Source organism: Agelaius phoeniceus, chromosome 18, assembly GCF_051311805.1.
Source record: "Agelaius phoeniceus isolate bAgePho1 chromosome 18, bAgePho1.hap1, whole genome shotgun sequence".
In the NCBI taxonomy this organism is placed as follows: Eukaryota; Metazoa; Chordata; class Aves; order Passeriformes; family Icteridae; genus Agelaius; species Agelaius phoeniceus.
This window is the reverse complement of record NC_135282.1, coordinates 5,493,001-5,511,674: the sequence shown is the minus strand read 5'-3', so window position 1 is coordinate 5,511,674 and position 18,674 is coordinate 5,493,001. Positions and strand designations below refer to the sequence as shown.

At 41.1% G+C, this 18,674-nt stretch overlaps 1 protein-coding gene across 3 annotated transcripts in view; it reads right to left on the bottom strand.

The window, feature by feature from the left end:
- Positions 1-18,674, bottom strand: part of ZNRF3 (zinc and ring finger 3) — a 66,564-nt gene that overhangs the window by 30,902 nt on the left and 16,988 nt on the right. The window contains exon 1 of one of the 3 annotated variants that reach the window (XM_077188033.1): positions 7,428-7,541. The exons of the other annotated variants lie outside the window; for them this stretch is intronic. The gene's annotated coding sequence lies outside the window, so the exon portion shown is untranslated. Of the gene's footprint in view, positions 1-7,427; positions 7,542-18,674 lie in introns of those variants that run through there. 3 annotated transcript variants of the gene reach the window in all.

Sequence of the window (18,674 nt, the reverse complement as noted above, 5' to 3'; positions counted from 1 at the left end):
CCTTATAAAAGCTTTACACATCATTAAGATCCAGACCCCATGTTTCAGAGCCATTATCACCTTTTTTTTTTAAATAATTGCACAGTATTAACAGGCTGTCATCCTTTGAAACAAGCCTGTCATGTAAGCCAAAGTAAGATACAAGAAACTTCCTAACCATTGTGAAGCATTCTCTATTGTTTTCTGAACCCAAATGATGTGGGGGGTAGGGCTATCATGAAGTGAGAAACTTCAGTCTCCTTTCAGACATTTGTGTTTCTTACTCTGGGCAACAATATGCCTTTGTTTTAATTTCAAATATTTAATCTGTTCCTACTCCTTCCAACACTTGGTGTAGTTATTCTAATTACAGTAGTTACTCTAATTTTATTATGGCAAGGAGCTTCCTACACCTCGTTTGTCTTCTCCAAATTTGCTGTCCTTCCTTAGGATAATATCTTTGTGTATAAACTAGAGTGTCACACATCTCACTTCTTATACTGTCTACTGTCTTCTCCTGGTTCTCTTTTTCCTTGGATGTTTCACAGACCCTTGCCTGTTTCCCAGGCTTTAACATATATTCAGAGGTCTTTGCAAAAACAAAAGTCTGTACTTCATCCAATTTAGTGTCTTTCCTTAAATCTTAACTTTATCAAACTAGCTGAAGAAAACCAGGAACTGATACCAACACTATGACAACTCTGCTTTCTGGTAGCTGATTATAATAGGAGGAGATTATACTGCTCAATAATTTACATATATATACCCCTCACTAATCCATGCAAAGTAGCACCATGTAATGGCCCCTAATCCTACCATCACTTCTGCATCACCAGCTTGTCGTTTTGTCCTTTTCTCCTTTTCTCCCATGTCTTGTACCCTGACTTCCATTTTGCAAGTGATACAATACATGGAGTGCTATTTATATTATCTTGTGGGGCCCTAACTTTCTGAATAACTTGGGTGATTACTGTAAAATATGGGAAACATGACAGTGAACTGACACAATACAGGGATTTTCCTACCACTTGTTATTTTTCAAGATTCATCACCAGAACATTCCAAGAAAAAAAAAAAAAACAAGCCACACTGTACTAGGTAGGCTCTTAATTTAACCTTTCTCCTTTTCTTTTTTTTCCTAAATGAGTTACTACCACACACTGCTGAGCTGTCTACCACCTCACATGGATGAACAATTTAACTTAGAGCTAAAAGCTTGGGGCAAGTACTATCACTGGAAGATGAACCACTCCATAAACTGAGTATCTGATGGATAAACTCTTCAGCACAGACATAAAAACAGAGATGGAGTCAGGCCGAGTGCTCTCTCCTAAACTGCCAGGGCAGATATACCAACATAATCAACCCCCCAAAGAGTCCATGGGATCCTTTAAGCAAACACAAAGCTTTAATCAATATTAAGCATCTAAAGAAACAGAGAACCATTTCCTTGATGTAATTCCCTTGACACAGGGTATATCAACTGAGCTTTGAAACCATAACCCATATCTAAGAAGTTTCTAGTTCAAAATCATTGAAATATGCTGGGGCACTTTGCACATGCCTGAAAGGGTAAAACTGAAACCACAACTCAGGTGCTTTTATCCAAGGTTACAAAATCTGTATACATTGCCGAGGGTCTAAAATAACTTTATAAAGAGCTGCAGCAATTTTATGTGGGTTAGTGTTACAGGGCAGACAAACATTAAACCAATAGATGAAGAATACTTTGCTCTGTAACTCTATCACCTAAAAAGTCCTGATGATTAAAAGAGAACTTTCACCCTTTTGCCCTTTTTTATGTCTGCCAGGATAAGGCATTATAGTATTACAAAATGCTGTATGAACAGCTCAGGATCTTTCTACACACAGTCTCATGTATAGAAAAGCTTTGGTCTTTTTTTTCCCCAACCACAGAATAAATAACAGCTCTACCCACTTTAGTCCAGAGAAAAAGGACTAAAGAAGGTAGAAGGCCAAAAGAACAGAAAATTTTTTCCACTGCCACTCTCCACTGGAATATTGTTAATCTGTACCAGCTTCCAAGTGTGAATGACCCTCTGGATCAGACTCACCAAGCACACTCGGCAGTTTTGTCCCTGGAAATCAGTATAAACCTGAAAGAGCTTCCTCTCTTCCTTTTACAAAAATGTATTAAAGACTCAGAAAAACCCCAGAATCAGCACCAAGGCCAATAAGACATGGCCTTCAATGACAGAAAACTTTCTGTCCAGAAAAGCACTCCAGCACTACAAGCCACAAGCAGTTGGTAGATTCTGCTTGGATACCACAAGCTTACATTGTAGTGATCTCGGTAGATCATGACAGATAAAATATACTGTAATTTTCCAAACCAGAGATATCAACTAGAAGTGCAACAAGAGCATTTGAATTTAAGAATTCAAGCCTGAAACACTGGAGTTACTTCTGATTAGGTGCCCACATGGAATGAAACCCCATTCACTGGGGCTGATGGTGACAGGACTCATCCAGTGCAAGTATATGCCATGTCCTCATGGTTTCCTGTCACAACACAAGTGAATTAATCACTGAATCACAGAACACAAAAAAGTAAGGCTAAAGGAAAATATTTATCATGCCCAGGAAGGATCCAGGGTGTTTCTCCATCACAGACATCTTTGACTTTAAACACACTAAATGAAAGAGATGATGGACAACCTACAACGGCAACAATAAAACTAATTATTTTCTGTGAGGTGGAAAATTATCAGTAGTTTCAAAATGTCAGAGTAAAAAGCAAATTCAAAACACTACAGTGCACAAGCCTCTAAAAAGGAGCAGGACCATTCAGTCTTTTTGTGAAGACTTAAACTCTTTATTGCTGTACAGCCTGAAACAACAGACACTCCATATAGCATTCCCACCTGGAATGCACTTGGCATGGATTCATCTCAGTCCACATGAATTCACATTCTTTCACTAGACAGGCTTTTGAAATAAAATTTATGAGGTTTTGCAGTGCTCAAAAGAAAACATAAAAAACTAGTCAACCTGGATAGGAACTCTATCAGCAGGGAAAGCTTTCTCCTAAACCAGGTGTAGCCTCTGGTAGCTGAAAGGAAGAGATTCCTCTCCTGGCTTAGCCCAGGTGTATGGAAGCAGAGCCTGATCACTCAGTTCAGACTTCAGACACTTTTGGTTACCCAGCCCCTCAGTGTCCTGCCACCACTCCCAAGCTCTAGGTCTTGTTTCCTTCCTCCAATTCCCTTTTCCCAGGGAAGCTTCATCTAAAGGAAGGATCCAAAATCTGAAGTGTATCGAGGCCCAAGTGAAATTAAGGCAACCAAACATTGTGTTTTACAGGAAGCAGAAAAACCATTAGTACACCCCTGCTGGGAGTTCTGTAGTAAGCATCTCCCCTGTCAAACCAGATTTATTAAACACAAAAATTGGACTGAATGTAGATGCTTTATCCAAAATGCAGTAAGTCACCAAACAGACTTTGAACAAATAACAACTTCATTCACCAAAAAGTACTTAAGGATACAGAGTGTCTGATTCAGAGACAATCCAGTATTTTGGTCCTAGACTCTCCAGAAGCTGGATGAAATAGACATAGGGAACAAGGGGCACACTCACAAATACAGAAATATTCCTTGGAGATGCAGAGAATTAGGCAACCATTAGGAGCTCAAACTGGCAAGAGATGTCAAGACAAACAAGTATATTAACAGCAAGAAGAATTGCAAACAATAAATGTCTGCTATTGAATGGGGTTGGCACAAAGCAGTAACAAAGCAAGCAACCAACAGCTGTAAGGAGGATGGAGTTAGGAATCACCCATGCAAACCTGGCATAAGGTGTCCAAGGAATCAGAGGATGCCTCCAAATATCTAATTAGAGCTGGCTGCTGTAATTGCAACATCAAGCTCTATTATTTTTCACAGGTCATGGAGACTGGGGGAAGACCCCTGATTCCAGGAAAAGAATGCCACACTCATCTGCAAAATCCAAGCAGACAGATCTGGGAAACCTCTCTCCACATACTCTTCTGTATTGACACAGCAAGCTGTTTACCAAAAACTGATTTAAGGTTCTTGACTGCAATATTCCAACCCAGCATTACTTAGACTCTACCAGAAAGAAAAGCCTCAGGCCTTAACTCCACTGTGTCATTGCTGTTTGAAAAAGGCTTCAGTAGAATGTGCCATTACACATAAGCAATCCAAAACTGTACAAATAGGGGGAGGAATTTTTCAAGAACTAAAAAACAGGGTTTCTTTTAAGAAAAGTTAGGCATTGCTATTGTTTCTGCAGCCTCATGGTAAAACATGAGGGTTTTTATGCTGGCTGCAGCTGGAACACAGCAGCCTTTCTGGAAAAGGTGAAAGCCAGAAACATTTCCCTATCCCTCTGCAGCTTTGCCATGCAGAGAAGAATGTTTATTCCCCAGCACAAGTAGAAAACTCCGTTAGAATATGGTTTCTTTTCCCTTTCAGGCATATTTTTTTCTGTTTTAAAGAAGTACATCCTGCAAAAAACCAAACTGCCACAAAATGTAACATGATAGGACCTGAGCAGTTCAGCAGGGCGCTTTTCTTGGCTATCAGTTGTGACCATGCTGTCCAAGCCAGTGGTCAGCACCGAACCCACAAGTGGCTTCCACTCAACTTTCTCTACAGCAACAGCATCAGGCATTCCTGAAATCCTCTCACAGTCCACTTACTCCAGGAAGCATGCCAAAAGGGATGATGAGAAATCCAGCCTGTGCTGTAATTGAATGTGAAACCAGAGATACTCAGTGGACACATCCACCATGCAGGAAAGGCCGGGCAAATTCTACAATGCAGACTGGCCAGTGCTACACAAAGCTCAGCAGATCCTGTGAAAAGGAGCAGTAAGTTTTGAAGAGCAGCCAAAGGAGGTTTTGTTAACTAGGGAACCAGATCTCAGCACTGATCTAGTTCATCAGCAAACTCAATTCACTTGTGCCATGGTCCAGCTTCAAATCCCTCAGGAGAGGAGGAGAACTGCCTGAAAGACATTCCCAGGCATCCTCCTGCTAGGACTGTCCCAGCTCAGAGACACCACAGACAGCCACAGCATGTGCACAGTAACACATGTTTACAAACATGAACTCAGCACATTTGCACCAGATTTGCTGCACAAGCAGGGATTGTACAGCCCAAGCTTTGCAGCTGAGCAATCTATTGCAACAAGGCAGCTGGAGACTAATTATTCCAAACACTGTGCAAAGGAAGCTCCTGGTCCATTCAAACAGAAAACTGGTGTATCCTTCCTTTAAGGCATCTCAAAAAGCAGAACTCTCATGAAAGGATGTACACACTGTAGACAATTTGAAGGAAGATTTCTTCTCTCAGAAATTTAAGTGCTTTGATTACACAGAGTTCCCCCACCATGGTATTGACAGACCAAAGGAGAACAAAGCCATATTTACACTTGTGGCTTTCCCCTCCTCCTTTAAATTGGTGGAAAGATGCTGGCAAAAAGTGAAGGCATAATGTCACTCAGGATGGGAGAAATTAGAGAGAAAATTTGGAATACAATGATACCTTCATAAATTACTTTCAGCAGAAGAAGGCCAGTAGCTACATGATAAAACAAAAGAATTTTCTGTTTCTATAACAAACAAGACAGACCCCTAAAACACACTAATTACCAAAACTTTAGACATAATCATAACTGGCTGGGAAAAGCAGGATAATCTTACATCTCATGAAAAACTGCATTTGTCCCATAGCACTCAAGCAGGGACTAGTAACTGAAAATATTAGGTCACTGCCATAAAATCTCCTTGGCTTCAGTTAAAGGCCTGATAAGGAGTTACCAATACTTTGCAACTAACTTTTCTAGCAGAAAATGGAGTAGGAAGTATGAAGACACTCTGACAAAGACTGTACAACATAATGGGATTTGTTCAACCTTAGGGAGTGTTTGGGGCCCAGAAAGAATGAATACAACTATTCAACAACAACAAGACCCAAACAAACAACAACAAAACCAAACCAAACACTAAACCCCAAACAAACAAGCTACCAAACCCAGCTGACGGAAGCTGTTCATATAAGGAACCCTAAAAGAAACTTCCCTTTGCATTCCCTTGCCAAAAGCACACAAGATGCACACTTAGGAAATTTGGCTGGGATGAAAATTCCAAGACTTTTAGGAGGGAATCAGAAGACAACACACACACGTGCACACACCAGAGAAGGTAGTATTTCATTTTACAAAAGCACACAGCTCTGAAAAGTCTCAAAACTTATTTATTTGCCAATTGAATTTTAGCAAGGAAGTTTAACAGATTGACAGATCTGATGCTGGCCCAAAATTTCACAGTACTGTGAGACTCCAGAGCAGCAGTGACTGTTCTTTGTAGGTGTTCTTTGTACTGATTTGAGACATCCAAACTCACTGCAGTTCGTTTTTCTGACACCTGAACTGGTCTAGATCCTGGCTTTCCAGGCAGTCCTTGATGTAGTAAGAGGTGACCTCTGACAAGAGAAGATATTATTTTGTGTATTTTGCAATGAGCTACTAACAAGCAGAGCTGGTTTGCTCGCATTCAGGTTTGTGGGGAACTTTGTTAGACAGAGAAGGGTAGGGCAGGAGAGAAAGAGGAGTTAAAAATAACACAAATTATTTCTGTGGCATCATTTGGGTTAGAAAGTGAAGATCCAATTACACAGCAGTATAAGGATATACTAATTACATCTGCAGATCACAGATACCCCCCACACCCTATTCTTCTAATTTTGGGTGGAATGCTGCACTGAAGCATTCCAGCTGCATACAAAGGTACACCCAGATTATCTTCTGCATGTTGGCTGTAAAATACCCTCAAACATATTACTCCTGCCTTTATTCATCAATATTCCACATCAATGTCAACTACCATTCTGCTCTCCTTGCCACATTTCAATTATTAATTTTTTCTATTATTAACTTCAAAGATTAATTTCATCACTTAGAAAATTTGAAAAAGGAGATGGTAGAATTTGTAAAAGTGTGTAAAAACCACTGTTACTTGCAATGTTCTGTCCTAAATAACCTCACCTGTTCACCTTTCACCATAGTGAAAATTGGATGTGTTTGATCCCCTATAATACCATTCTTCTTCCCCTACAGCTACTGCCCCTATAAGACCCTCATGAAGGATATTCTCAATATTTAGCAAAGTCTCATTGTTTGGATTTCCAGAAGTAGTGTCCATGCAAAATGTGAGCCAGGCACAGAGCTCTAGAGCATCCCTTGCCATCTCACACCACGGCCTTCATTACCAAGGTGATTATATTGTCCTGTCCCCAAGAGGAAGCATTCACTGGGGCAAGAGGGAGGGAAGAGGGACAGAAAACATGCACACAGAGAAAGGCTGCCCTATAACTAAGAACAATATTGTACTTAAAAAGAGGGATGGGGGAAGGGAACTAATGTGAGTAGATTGTTACAAAAGAACATAAAGTCCTTACCACAACACTAATCAAACTTCTTTTGTCCTACATACACATGCCAAGCAGGAACTCTGTATTTCTGCCAGAAACCATTTTCCATATGCATGACAATATTTTATCTACATAGAGAGGTAAAAGCCACAGAGAGGGGGAAAAAAAAAAAAAAAAAGGTGAGAACGCAGAAAGAAATGAGGCTTAAAATGCACAACACTCCATTCCATCCCCCTTCCCCTCACGCCAACCTCTCATCTATAATCCAACACAAGAGAGACAACAGGCAAACAGCAAGAGGTCATCTTCAAAGGGCTGGTTGCCAAGGGAGGCCAGTGGAAAGAGCGAAGGCATGTCCTCATCAAAGTCCAGCAGCTGTGGGAGAGCCACAGAGGTGCAGCTTCCCCTGGGGCTGCAGGGAAATTCAGAGATGGAGGATAAAGCTGGAGCTGGCAGTGTAAAGTGGGCAGCTTTGCGCTTTGCTTCAGGGGAAGCACAAAAGAGAAGGGGTTAGGATATTTTAATCCTTCTCTCCACCCATTTTTGCACTCCAGATACTTGAACTGCTGTTTAAACTCATCAAGATACATAGTGTAAAATATGCTGCACTAGGCACAAGGCAGCAGGAAGGATCAGCTTTCTACTCAGTTCAAAATTAAAATTTTGTCTCAGTGACTATGCTTAGAAGAGGGATGGAAAAGGTACAGCAGATAATGCACAGCCAGCTGTAGTTTCCTTACTGCTCACAGAAAACATAAATACCTCTTCAGAGTTGGAGCCTGGGAGGCAGTCACACAATAAACACTGCCTGCAAACACTACCCAACAAAATCTGTGTTATTTTTCTAAGAGAAACTGTGGAATAACAAATAACAGACTCCTAGCTACCTGAAATATTTGCATAAAAATTAGAAGCCAACATAAGAGCAATCCCGGACTCTGCTTTTCAGAATTCTCACAACTTTTTGAGGCATTTTTATTAAATATGCACATTATGACCAAATGTAAAATTAAGCCCCTAGCCCTCAAATGCAGGAAAAGCAGCTGCAAATGCAAGCAGTGAAATCTAACAGATGAAGTAAAATCGGAATGCAAAGAGGAATCAAAATTGCTCTATTATGAACAAAAAAATTAAAAATTCAAGAAATAATTAAAATTTTAACATTGTAGTTCTATTTTAGAAAACTCATTTTTCCCTGATAGAACCAGTACTTTGTTCTAATTTTCTCTTAAGTGTCTTAATTAGCTGACAGAGCTTAAAAATACAGTTGTTGAATTATCAAGTAACGGTAGGATAGAAATAATTTCATTATATTTACCTCCCACGTCATGCCCAGTATCTTCCCCAAAACAGACAAAGAAGGGAAGCAGCTGGCATCTGCTGAGGATGAACAGACACAATTCTTGAGCGTGTGTTTTGGAGCATGAAGTTTCAGTTGCTGTCAGCACAGTGGCAGCCTGAGTGCTAATTCAAATGGCACCAAAGCTACATGGTTTGAACAAATCCTCTGGGTTGCAGTACAAAAAAAAAGCTGACAGCAAAAAAGGTTTTAATATTTAGAATATTCTTGATCGCTACCCTTGACTGCAATCAGTATGGAAGTACCATTAGGGAAGGAAAATACAGATACAGTCAGCTTTAGTCAGCATGAAAAATAAGTTTTCTCAAGGCTGAAATGTAATAGTTCACAGCCTAAAGATCAACTCTGTTTCTCAGTTTAGTGTGAGAAAAACTGGAACTGATTTTTGAGGATTTACATACACACTCTTTCAAGATTCTATGAACCTCACAATCTCTGGCCAATAGAAAAGTCCCTGCAGCCTGGGCTGCACAAGATGCTCTTTGAAGTTTTTGAATATGACGAAAATTGAACAGCCTAACCTAGAACACTGATTCTGTGTCTTTCAGAGTGATGTGATGGAGACAAACAAACGCCCATGTCAGAGATGTGCTCCCAGCTCAGTGGTGGAATAAGGAGTTCCCAGTTCCCAGAGCCTGCAGCACAGCCCGAGGCACAGGCCCAGCAGAGGTGGGATTCCAGCAGTGCCTGCTCTCACTGCCCAGACCAGACTTTCCAGAACCCACTCTTCTTCTCCACACTCTCCCTCCCACACTGCATTATTTCTAAGGAATTGTATTTATTCCTCTGTCTTGATATGAAAGTACCTGTGCTGCATGCTCTGTTCAGTCTTTCCTCATTCCTCTGCCATAAAACCGGTTCTGACCCAATCTACTGCAAATCCCTTCACACATCTCTCTCAAGACATCAGAGGAAGAAAAGTATTGGAATCAGCATATACGGGTATAATGGGTCTTCTTTACTTCTTTGTTATGCTGCTATTAGTTAGACTATTTAGGACACCTCCCCGTACCTCTTATCTTTGCAGATTTCTGTGAAGCTTAACCTTCAAGATTTCTAAATTTATAAATAGCTGACTTGAGGATAACTATCAATATTCTTGTGTTGAATTTTGTCATAAATTACAAAGCACTCTCCAGGTCTCTACATTTAAGTTTAGCTTACACTGCAGCAACCAAAAGATGTTCCAAGAAAATCTTTGTGACAGTTTACAATCTGAACGTAGTGTTCATCTTAAATTGTTTCTCAAAGTTTGCCTTTTGGTCAGGTTCTTTAGCTTTTATAAGCCATTCTGGACCAACACACAAACCAGTGAAGTTTACAGAAGTTCTGTTTCCAACTCCAGCTGTCACATGCCTTCTCATATCCCTGTTTCCCCACGTGGTGCTCCAAGCTTTCCTTTCCAAAACTTATAATTTGACCTTCCTTTCATCTGATAACCCAGATTACTTCAACAGATTGTATTCAATTTATGGCTTCTGCCCATGTGAAAACATTTTAAGGTGCTAGGTAACTTTTAGAGGAAAAGGACCCAAAAGGGAAAGCAGAGGTCTCCAAATAGGCACTGTTTGCTTCCAAAGTGTCTCCTCTTTCTCCAGCATCAGGTTCTCAAGAAATTACTTCCACAGCACCCTTCATGCTCTGCACCTGCTTTGCACATTTTCTGGCAAAATCCAAGCATCACACCTTGCTTTAAATGCACTTCTTTGTCAGCTCCAATCAGCACAATCTCTCTGACCTATATCCTGTGGAAATAAGGTGAAGCCAAAGTCTCTTCTGTGGCTACACAAGATGAGGCTCTAGAACAGGATGTAACAACAGAACACAATCTCCTTTGCTGGAAGGTGAGATGCCCCTGCCCAGAGAGGAACTGAGTATTTGAAAAGAAAGTACAGGCCAGTATGTAAATCAGGTGCCAAGAGTTATTCCTGAAAACATAATATTGGGGTTTTTCCATAAAAGAATAATACCTGCTGCACTGGGTTCTCCATTTCAGGCAAAGCCATGAGTAATGCACTGTTTCAACACTTTCCATTACAAGAATTCAGTGCACATTGCAACCTTTCATGTTAGCAGACAGAAAGCACTCAAATCCACTGGGGAAAAAACGCCCTTCTTAAAAACTACCACCTGATGGCAGCCTGTGGCTTCGCTCCTATTGTTCCAAGTGGCAACTGGCAACCATTTTGAGTAAGATTAGCTCTACCCTGAGTCACCACTGAAGAATGCTCTGTACTAGAGAGAATGACTTGAAAATAAAAAGCTATGCTTAATTCTAACGTAGCACGTTGCTGAACTAGTCTCTGCAAACATCTCACACGCTGTGAAATTCATCCTCCCTCTTTCAGGCCTAATTGGTTTTGTTTTGCACAGGAAATAACCAACTTAAATGTAACACTGGCTCCACAACTCAGTCCAGTGCACAATTCATACAGATCAAAAGCTGACTTGATGGCCAGTTTCACTCCCTGCTCACATCCTATGCTTTGACATCTTGAACCAGAATCAGAACTATTCTGCACTCAACTAATTATCACTTCCTTTGCCCTTTTTCATTTATCAAAGGCACTTGCAGGAACTTTGCACTTGGTGCCTGGAGGATTCAATTAATGTTATTTAAAGTCAAACAAACAATAATGGAAGTTTCTGGAATTCTGGAGACCTGATGCACTCCCTTTTCATTACAAGAGGTTTATTCCTGATCTAAGAGCAAAATTCAATTCCACTTTGAATAAAAATCTGCAAAAAGTGATCTGTTTTACAGAACAGTAACCCAAAAGAGGTTTTCTCAGCTTTTTCTGAGAAATAATAATGTACATACTTATCATATTACAGCACCCTATGTATGGGTGGAAAATAAAACAGGTACCAGAAGTTTCTAATGCTAAATTTTTACCATAATTAAAATAATTTAAATCATAAACCCAATTCAGCCTTAAAATTCAGATGCTTGTGCTGCACTTCAGGATACATCAGAAGTTCTTCCTCCTTTTCCCATCTCTTTCCAGATGATTCCTCCTTCATACAGTCACTAATCTCTTGCCTCAATTCTCCTCTCTTCCTGACCAGCCCTTGACTACTTCACTCCCACCCCATGCTGCCCCCCTTTTTTCTCATCCAACTCCTCCAGCCCTGGCATACAACCCATGCAAATAAATCCAGTCAAGCCCATTGGCTTGGGTGTAGTGCTGTGTATCTCCTGCTGGCACACCCCAACACTGAGGTATGCCTCACTGATTGGGAAATTAATGCTGTAAATGCACTCCAAAAAGACAGCAGTGAGGGCTGAATGAGTGCTGGCTGCAGGACATTCCCCTCACATGTCAGGAAGTTTGGACAGTGCAGGGAATGAGGTAAGATACTATGAGAAAAGAAAATACTGTGTTGTGGTTAAAGCAGCTGAATGCTTCCCAACAGATGGAATTGCTTCCTCTGCCACAGGATTCCTGTGCAATGTTGGGCAAGTCAAAAGCAGCCATGCAGGGTGTGACCAAAAATCCAACCAGCATAGTAACCTATCCCCAGCAGTTGCTAACTGCAGAAATTCTGAGAATATGAAAGGCAGAAAAAATACAGAATGATTATGCTTTTACACAGCCTCTTAATTATGGCTATATGTGACTAAGACCTCCAGAACTGATATTTCACCCAAAATACTGTGTTTAAGTAAGCAATGCATCTCTGTTCCATGTTTTTACCTAATTCCTTTGGAATGACACACATACTTATGGCTTTTACACCATCCTACAGCAAGAAACACAACCTACCATTTTTAAAATGTACTTTCTTTTACTTTACTGTTTTGTGAATTTCACTGAGAATGCTCTGATAATCATATTGCAAGGAACAACCAAAAAATTGTTCCTTAATCACTGTCTTGGCATCAGACTCTACTCAGTCTCTTGTCAACAGCCTCTTTTCCAAACTGGTAAAATTCAGGTCTCTTCCAATGAATGTCACACTTACAGGACTCAGAGGATCCATAGCTTGTGATCTATCTGCTCCATTATCTACTCTCCCCTTCCACTTTTACAATGCACTGCACTTTTACATGCAGCATTCCAGTTCTTGGAGCCCAATGGTGCTCACCAAGTCTTCTGCTTTGCTCTCTCATAATTTCCTCTCTTACCTTTCCTACTAATTGCAACCTCCCATGAAATTTTTATTGTAAGGATAAGGTTTTCAGAATACACTTTATTCTTAAGAAGGAAAAGAAATCCTAGCCACAATTTTGAGAAGCTTTTTATGATGCTCCTTTGTTCTTCCTGGTGCATGCCTCCAGCTTGTATTACAATTAAACCAAGATCAGCACTGATAACCTGCTGTACACACAGCTGTGACTTGGGAGAATCCCTTTGACCAAGGTCCGGTCCATAAAAGGCACATTCAACCAGATATAAACAATGGGAAAGCAGAAAATGTGACAGACACAAAAATAAAAACAATGTCAATGGAATCTCTGCTGAATCATGAAAAAACCAGGAAAGGGTAGGCACTGTGAAAAGAAAAACCACACTCACAAGCACCTCTTTGCCCTCCACTGCTGGGGAGCCTCTAATTTTGTCTGTAGTATTTCAATAACACTGAATTGTTGTTCATTTTTAAAAATAAATGTAAGAGTCCATTCCATCAGGCATTTTGAGAATAGTTTATCTATCTATAGAAAGCTAATATATATCACAATTACCAAAGGCCACATGAGAAGAACATCTGTGCTGGAAAAGCCATGGTTAGGATGCTTCACTGACTGTCACATGACATGCAGCCTCTTTCAGGTAGCTAACAGTACAGCAAAGTATTTACCATCAGTCTTGAAACAGTCATTCTAGCTCAAGAAATCACAATCCTCCCAAAAAATACAGCCATTCAAGTAATCTTCTCTTTGTATGACGAGTCCACAGACAGAATTACTGTATTTATACCTGTAATACTGTTGTTCTCTAGAAAAAGTTAGCACATTTCCTCTTAGATTAATAACCTTTCCTAGTTTCTTACACAAAAGAAAATCTGAATGAGCAAATCAGACGTTGTAGCTGACAGTGCTACAGCTCTGTTCCTATATATACTCCCTCAGGCTGGAGTCTGAGTAAAACCTGTTCATGATCAAACTCATCTGCTCACTATCATCATCAGCTTCCTGTTCATTCATCAGTATATGAATGGTTACAATAGGGCTATCAAGACAAAAGATGGCTTCAGAGGGAATGTCGAACAGAGGAAGAAGTTACATCAGCCTGACGCTCCTTTGTTCACAAAGCTCTGACCATTAATAGCAGCTAAAGACAAGGCAGCTGCTGCACAGAATTAGGAAGAGACAGAAAGAACAATTACTTCCTGGCAACGTTCTTTTCCCCTGCAGCTCAAAAAAAAAAAAAAAAAAAATTCACACTGAACAGTAAGAGAATGAGAAAAATTCTGGAGATTTAGTTGTCTTCCCTCCAATTCTGTTAGTGAGCAATTTAAGTTGGTACCTGTCAGACATGCCAATAAAACTCCTGTTCTACTCCTCATGCACAACATGCACTCCACTGCTCTTCAAAAATAAAGCACAATGTCACAGTGTCCAGCAACCCCCAAAACCAAAACAGATCTTCCCTGTGTGCTCTCAAATTTAGACAACTAATGAAGTAATGGACTGGAAAAAAATATGAAAGAAAAACCCATCAAGGGCTCTCCTGTAGAACTTGATCCTTATGGGAAGACCTAAGCCACAAGCTGGCAGAGCCTGGAAGCATGTACTGCAGAATTCTCACCATATGCTTGCTCTAATCTTGCATTCCTTCACAAATATCTGCTACTGGTTTCTGCCAGAGTCACTGGAGCAGAGGAGCTTTTTTGGTTAACTCAGCATGGCAGTTGTGTTAATTCACTTGGCTGCGTGAATCCAAAGGCCACAGATAACTGCTGGCAGAAGTGGCTGCACAAACTCAGTAGAGCATACAGGAAATCAGCTAAAAACCTCCCTTTTTTTCATTCTGTTGCTCACTAGAAGCAAAGAATGGGGATGCCATACTGATGGCAGAACCCATCAATTTACCCTGTTCTATGGGCAGAGAAACCTCTGCTTTATTAACTGTCCTCTACAGACTGGAACAGCCTGTCCTTCACATATCTGGATGGGATTTCCAAAAAGAACATATTTTAAAGCAGAAAGTCATGGTAACTGCTAGGATTCCCATCCCAGAATTTTTCTCTAGCCTCTGTGTATGGTGAGGGGAAAGTGCCTGCAGCACTAACACAAGTACATGTCAGAGCCCATCTCAAAGCTCTGTAAGATGTGCAAATTTCCTGGTGCCTGAAGGTTTGCTAAGTAAAAACCAAAATCAGAGTATTTTAAGTGTATTGAAGCAATTTCTATTAGTGTCAAGTATCAAATCACACACATCTGTAGAAGCAGCATTGCAGAAGAGACATGCAGGAGGCTGAAGAGAAATAGTTTTGATGCTGACCAGCAAAATTTAGAAATTTCCACATGAGGCAACACAAGAATGCCAGTATCATCCCACATATTCCACAACAAAGAGGATGAATCCCTTTTCAGCAGGGACCTTACTACTTGCCTTGTTAAGGTAATAAACTGATTCAGCAGACTATAAATGTAGCTTTGACCCAAGAAGAAAGCATTAAAGTTAATATAGGGAGTCACCTTTCCCTCATGATAGATTTTCAAACTTCAGAGAACCACAATTTTGTGTACTACTCTGAACTGCACTGCAAATGGTCTCAGACCTACAGGGGAAGGAAAGCTGTAGATTTTGCCAGCAGAAACAACCACTTTGATCTCTGGCATCCTGGAAAACATTTTGGGACTGAGATAATCCCATTAAGTCTTTCTTCTAAAACAATCAATAAGTGAAACAATGCCAAATGGTGAAGCTGAGTTTAAGTTTTGGAGTTAAGAGCTTCCCAAAGACTTACAGAGGGACAGGCTCCCCCTCCCATGGACCTCCAGTCTATACCAAGAGAGGCATGCAGGCTTTGCTCACCATCTCAGCAGAAGAGCTTGTCCTGCCTGAGCTCCAAAACATATGTAAAATCAATGCAATTATATTAATTGATATATATTGCTTTTCAGGTAGTAGTCACTCATTCAGGCTTTGAGTCATGTCTTCATGTAACTTTAGGGTATCAGACTGTGCTAGCTCAGGTTATTTGCCATACAACATACAGGCACACTTTGGGTGGAAAAGCTGTACTACCATGCTCTAGGTCATAATTTCACAAGGTTCCCTTTGAATCATAAAGGTGAGACTTTTATAAGCAAAATGAAGGTTCAGAAACACTTCTGCAGCTGTGGCATATAAAGTGAGGTCTGTAACAGAGAAGGTTGAAAACTCCCTCCACCCCTGCACATCTGTTCCAGAAAAGTCCCACCTCTTCTTCCCCCTTTCCACAGATAAAGGGGGAGAACAACTGTTTCTTTCCAATTCACAGCTTGTGCCTGAACAAGCCTGTGCTTCTTGACAATGGATCTGGTTTATCACTTCCCCTCCAATTCCACCTTGCCTGTGCTTAACCTCTTTTCATACGAATCCCAGAAATTTTTAACTGGCATTCTCAAAGAAAACAAAATAAGCTTCCATTTTAATAAGGACTGCAGCCTGAAAACAAGCATTCCTTCTTTTGCCATTTTCCTACTTCATTCCACATGGACGCCACAAGTGAGAAAATACCACATGCAGGAGTTGTGCAAAGTAAAGTAAGAAAAACTGCAACTTTGCAGTTTTTCAAAATGTTTGAGCTCCACACTGTTCATGAAAATCTTCTATATAGTGAGGTATCCCTGCTCTATCTCTGTGGCACATGCTTCACCTCTCTAAACAAACAAGGACTGTCTTTGTGCCTTTGTTTAAATTAAGAAAAAAAAAAAAAAACCAACCTGTCTCACAGGCTGTGATTACATCAGCAAGAGCATTCTCCTTTTCTCTATCAATCCTCCCTTACTCAGGCTTTGAAGAGCCTCTGTGTGCTGCTGCCACTTCCTTTGATCTTTCTATTTTATGCCCCAGGGCCAGCCCTGATAATATCTGCTTTGCCTGCACAGTTTTGGAAAAGGCAGCAGCACCCATTCCTGTCCAAGAGCAGCTTTGTGAACACTCTGAAGAGGCATGTGTGCCCTGTGATCCCGGAGCAGCAGACACACAGCACACACAGCACTGCACCAACATGTGGGCAGCCTGCCTGTGCCCTCCTGCCAGCGCCTGCAGCTCCCTCTCTTAAAGAATAGATGACCCTGACAACTTAGGGTTAGTCTTTCAGCCAGCCAAAGCAACTGCAGAAACCCTAGAGGAAAATGCTGCCTGTTTTAGCAATTGAATTCTTGACACTTTTTTTTGTTCAAAGATAAAAAAAAAAAAAAAAAGGCAGAGGTAGAAAGCTAAAGACTGAGTGGCAGAGCAGTAGGGAAAGGAAACACAGAGATCCTACCAACAGCCAAGTGTCTGATTCTGAAATGAGTAAAGATGAAAGGACACTATCATTATTATTATAAATAACTCTAACTTGAAATTTGGAGATCTGACCTGCAGCACTACCATCACAGTCTCTTCAACAGATATAGCCAGGTATTTAAATGTTGCCCCTCATTCATTAGCTGTTGGGGAAATTGCTTTTGATTGTCCCTTTAATGGCATTGCTAGAAGGAAATTTGTTTTCTTCAGTTTCGCATAATGGCAGCTCCCAAAAAGAGATTATTAATCCAAGAGACAGCGTTGCTCTAGAAAACCAGGGAGCAACTTCAGTCAGGCTGGTTCCATGCTGGTCCTGGCAGGAGACACCAGTGTCAGAGCCAGCGTGCAGCAGGTTTTGGCCATGGCAAGGTTTGCTCTGCAGAAGAGCCCCCAGCAGTGCCATGCTGAGAGCAGAGGATGCACAGATTCCCACTGCACAGGGCTAGAAACCCATGGCTTTTCCTGCAAACATCATGGTTCAGCTTCCTACATGCGGGCCAAGTGCCACTGCTGTCATCCTCCCGTCAGCTCTGCACTGAGAGCTCAGCCTGGCTCAGGGGGAATATCAGGCCTGAAATTTCACAGGTTCTGGCCAGCTTTGGAAAGCTCTTTCCAGACAAGAGTTTCATCTGGTTTACACCACTCAGGAAAGTGAATCCTTCTCATCCCAGACAGCAGCAGGGTGCACTTCACTACCAGATCATATCAGAAGCAGTGTGAAGGAACTTCCAACAAGACCCCTGTATTTCTCACGCCTTTATGGGAAAGGATATTTTTAATCTGTATTTTTTGCAATGCGTCCTAATCCAAAAATTTATAAGAACTAGATAGCATTTGAAGAGTTTCAGAAAGAAAGCCTTCAGACTGAGACAGTGATGTCAAGACTGAAAGAAAGCCTGACCTTCTCTGCCACCTCACCCTGCAGTTGCAGGCAGCTGCCTGCTCCAAGCTGAGCCCACTGCAAACTGCTACAAGCCCATTCCAGGTTTTACCCTCAGCCGCTCCTCCTAGCACTTCAAAGGAAAAGTATTTTTGTACAGCCCAGCAAGGAGTGTAAACTGTTCAGCTGCTTCCAAAGCAAGATTATTTAACTCTTAAGTACCCAATATCCCTGCCCTCAGCAAGGGATTGCTGTGTAAAGGAAAAAAAAAAATTTACCAGGAGCCTAAATGTTAATTCTGATGTGTTCAGGACTTAACTAACAAGTGACATGCCAATAGTCACATTCCCATTTCCCCTTCCTCTTGTTTTGGAGGTGAGAAAGAGGTCAGAAAAATTAGGACTCATAAAATCAATTTGTGTGTGCCATAGAATCACAGAATGGTTTGGCTTGGAAGGGAATTTAAAGCTCATCTGATTCCAATCCCCTGCCATGCTTGGGACACTTTCCACTAGACCAGGTTGCTCCAAGCCCCATCCAGCCTGGATGGGGCATCCACAGCTTCTCTGGGCAACCTGTGCCAG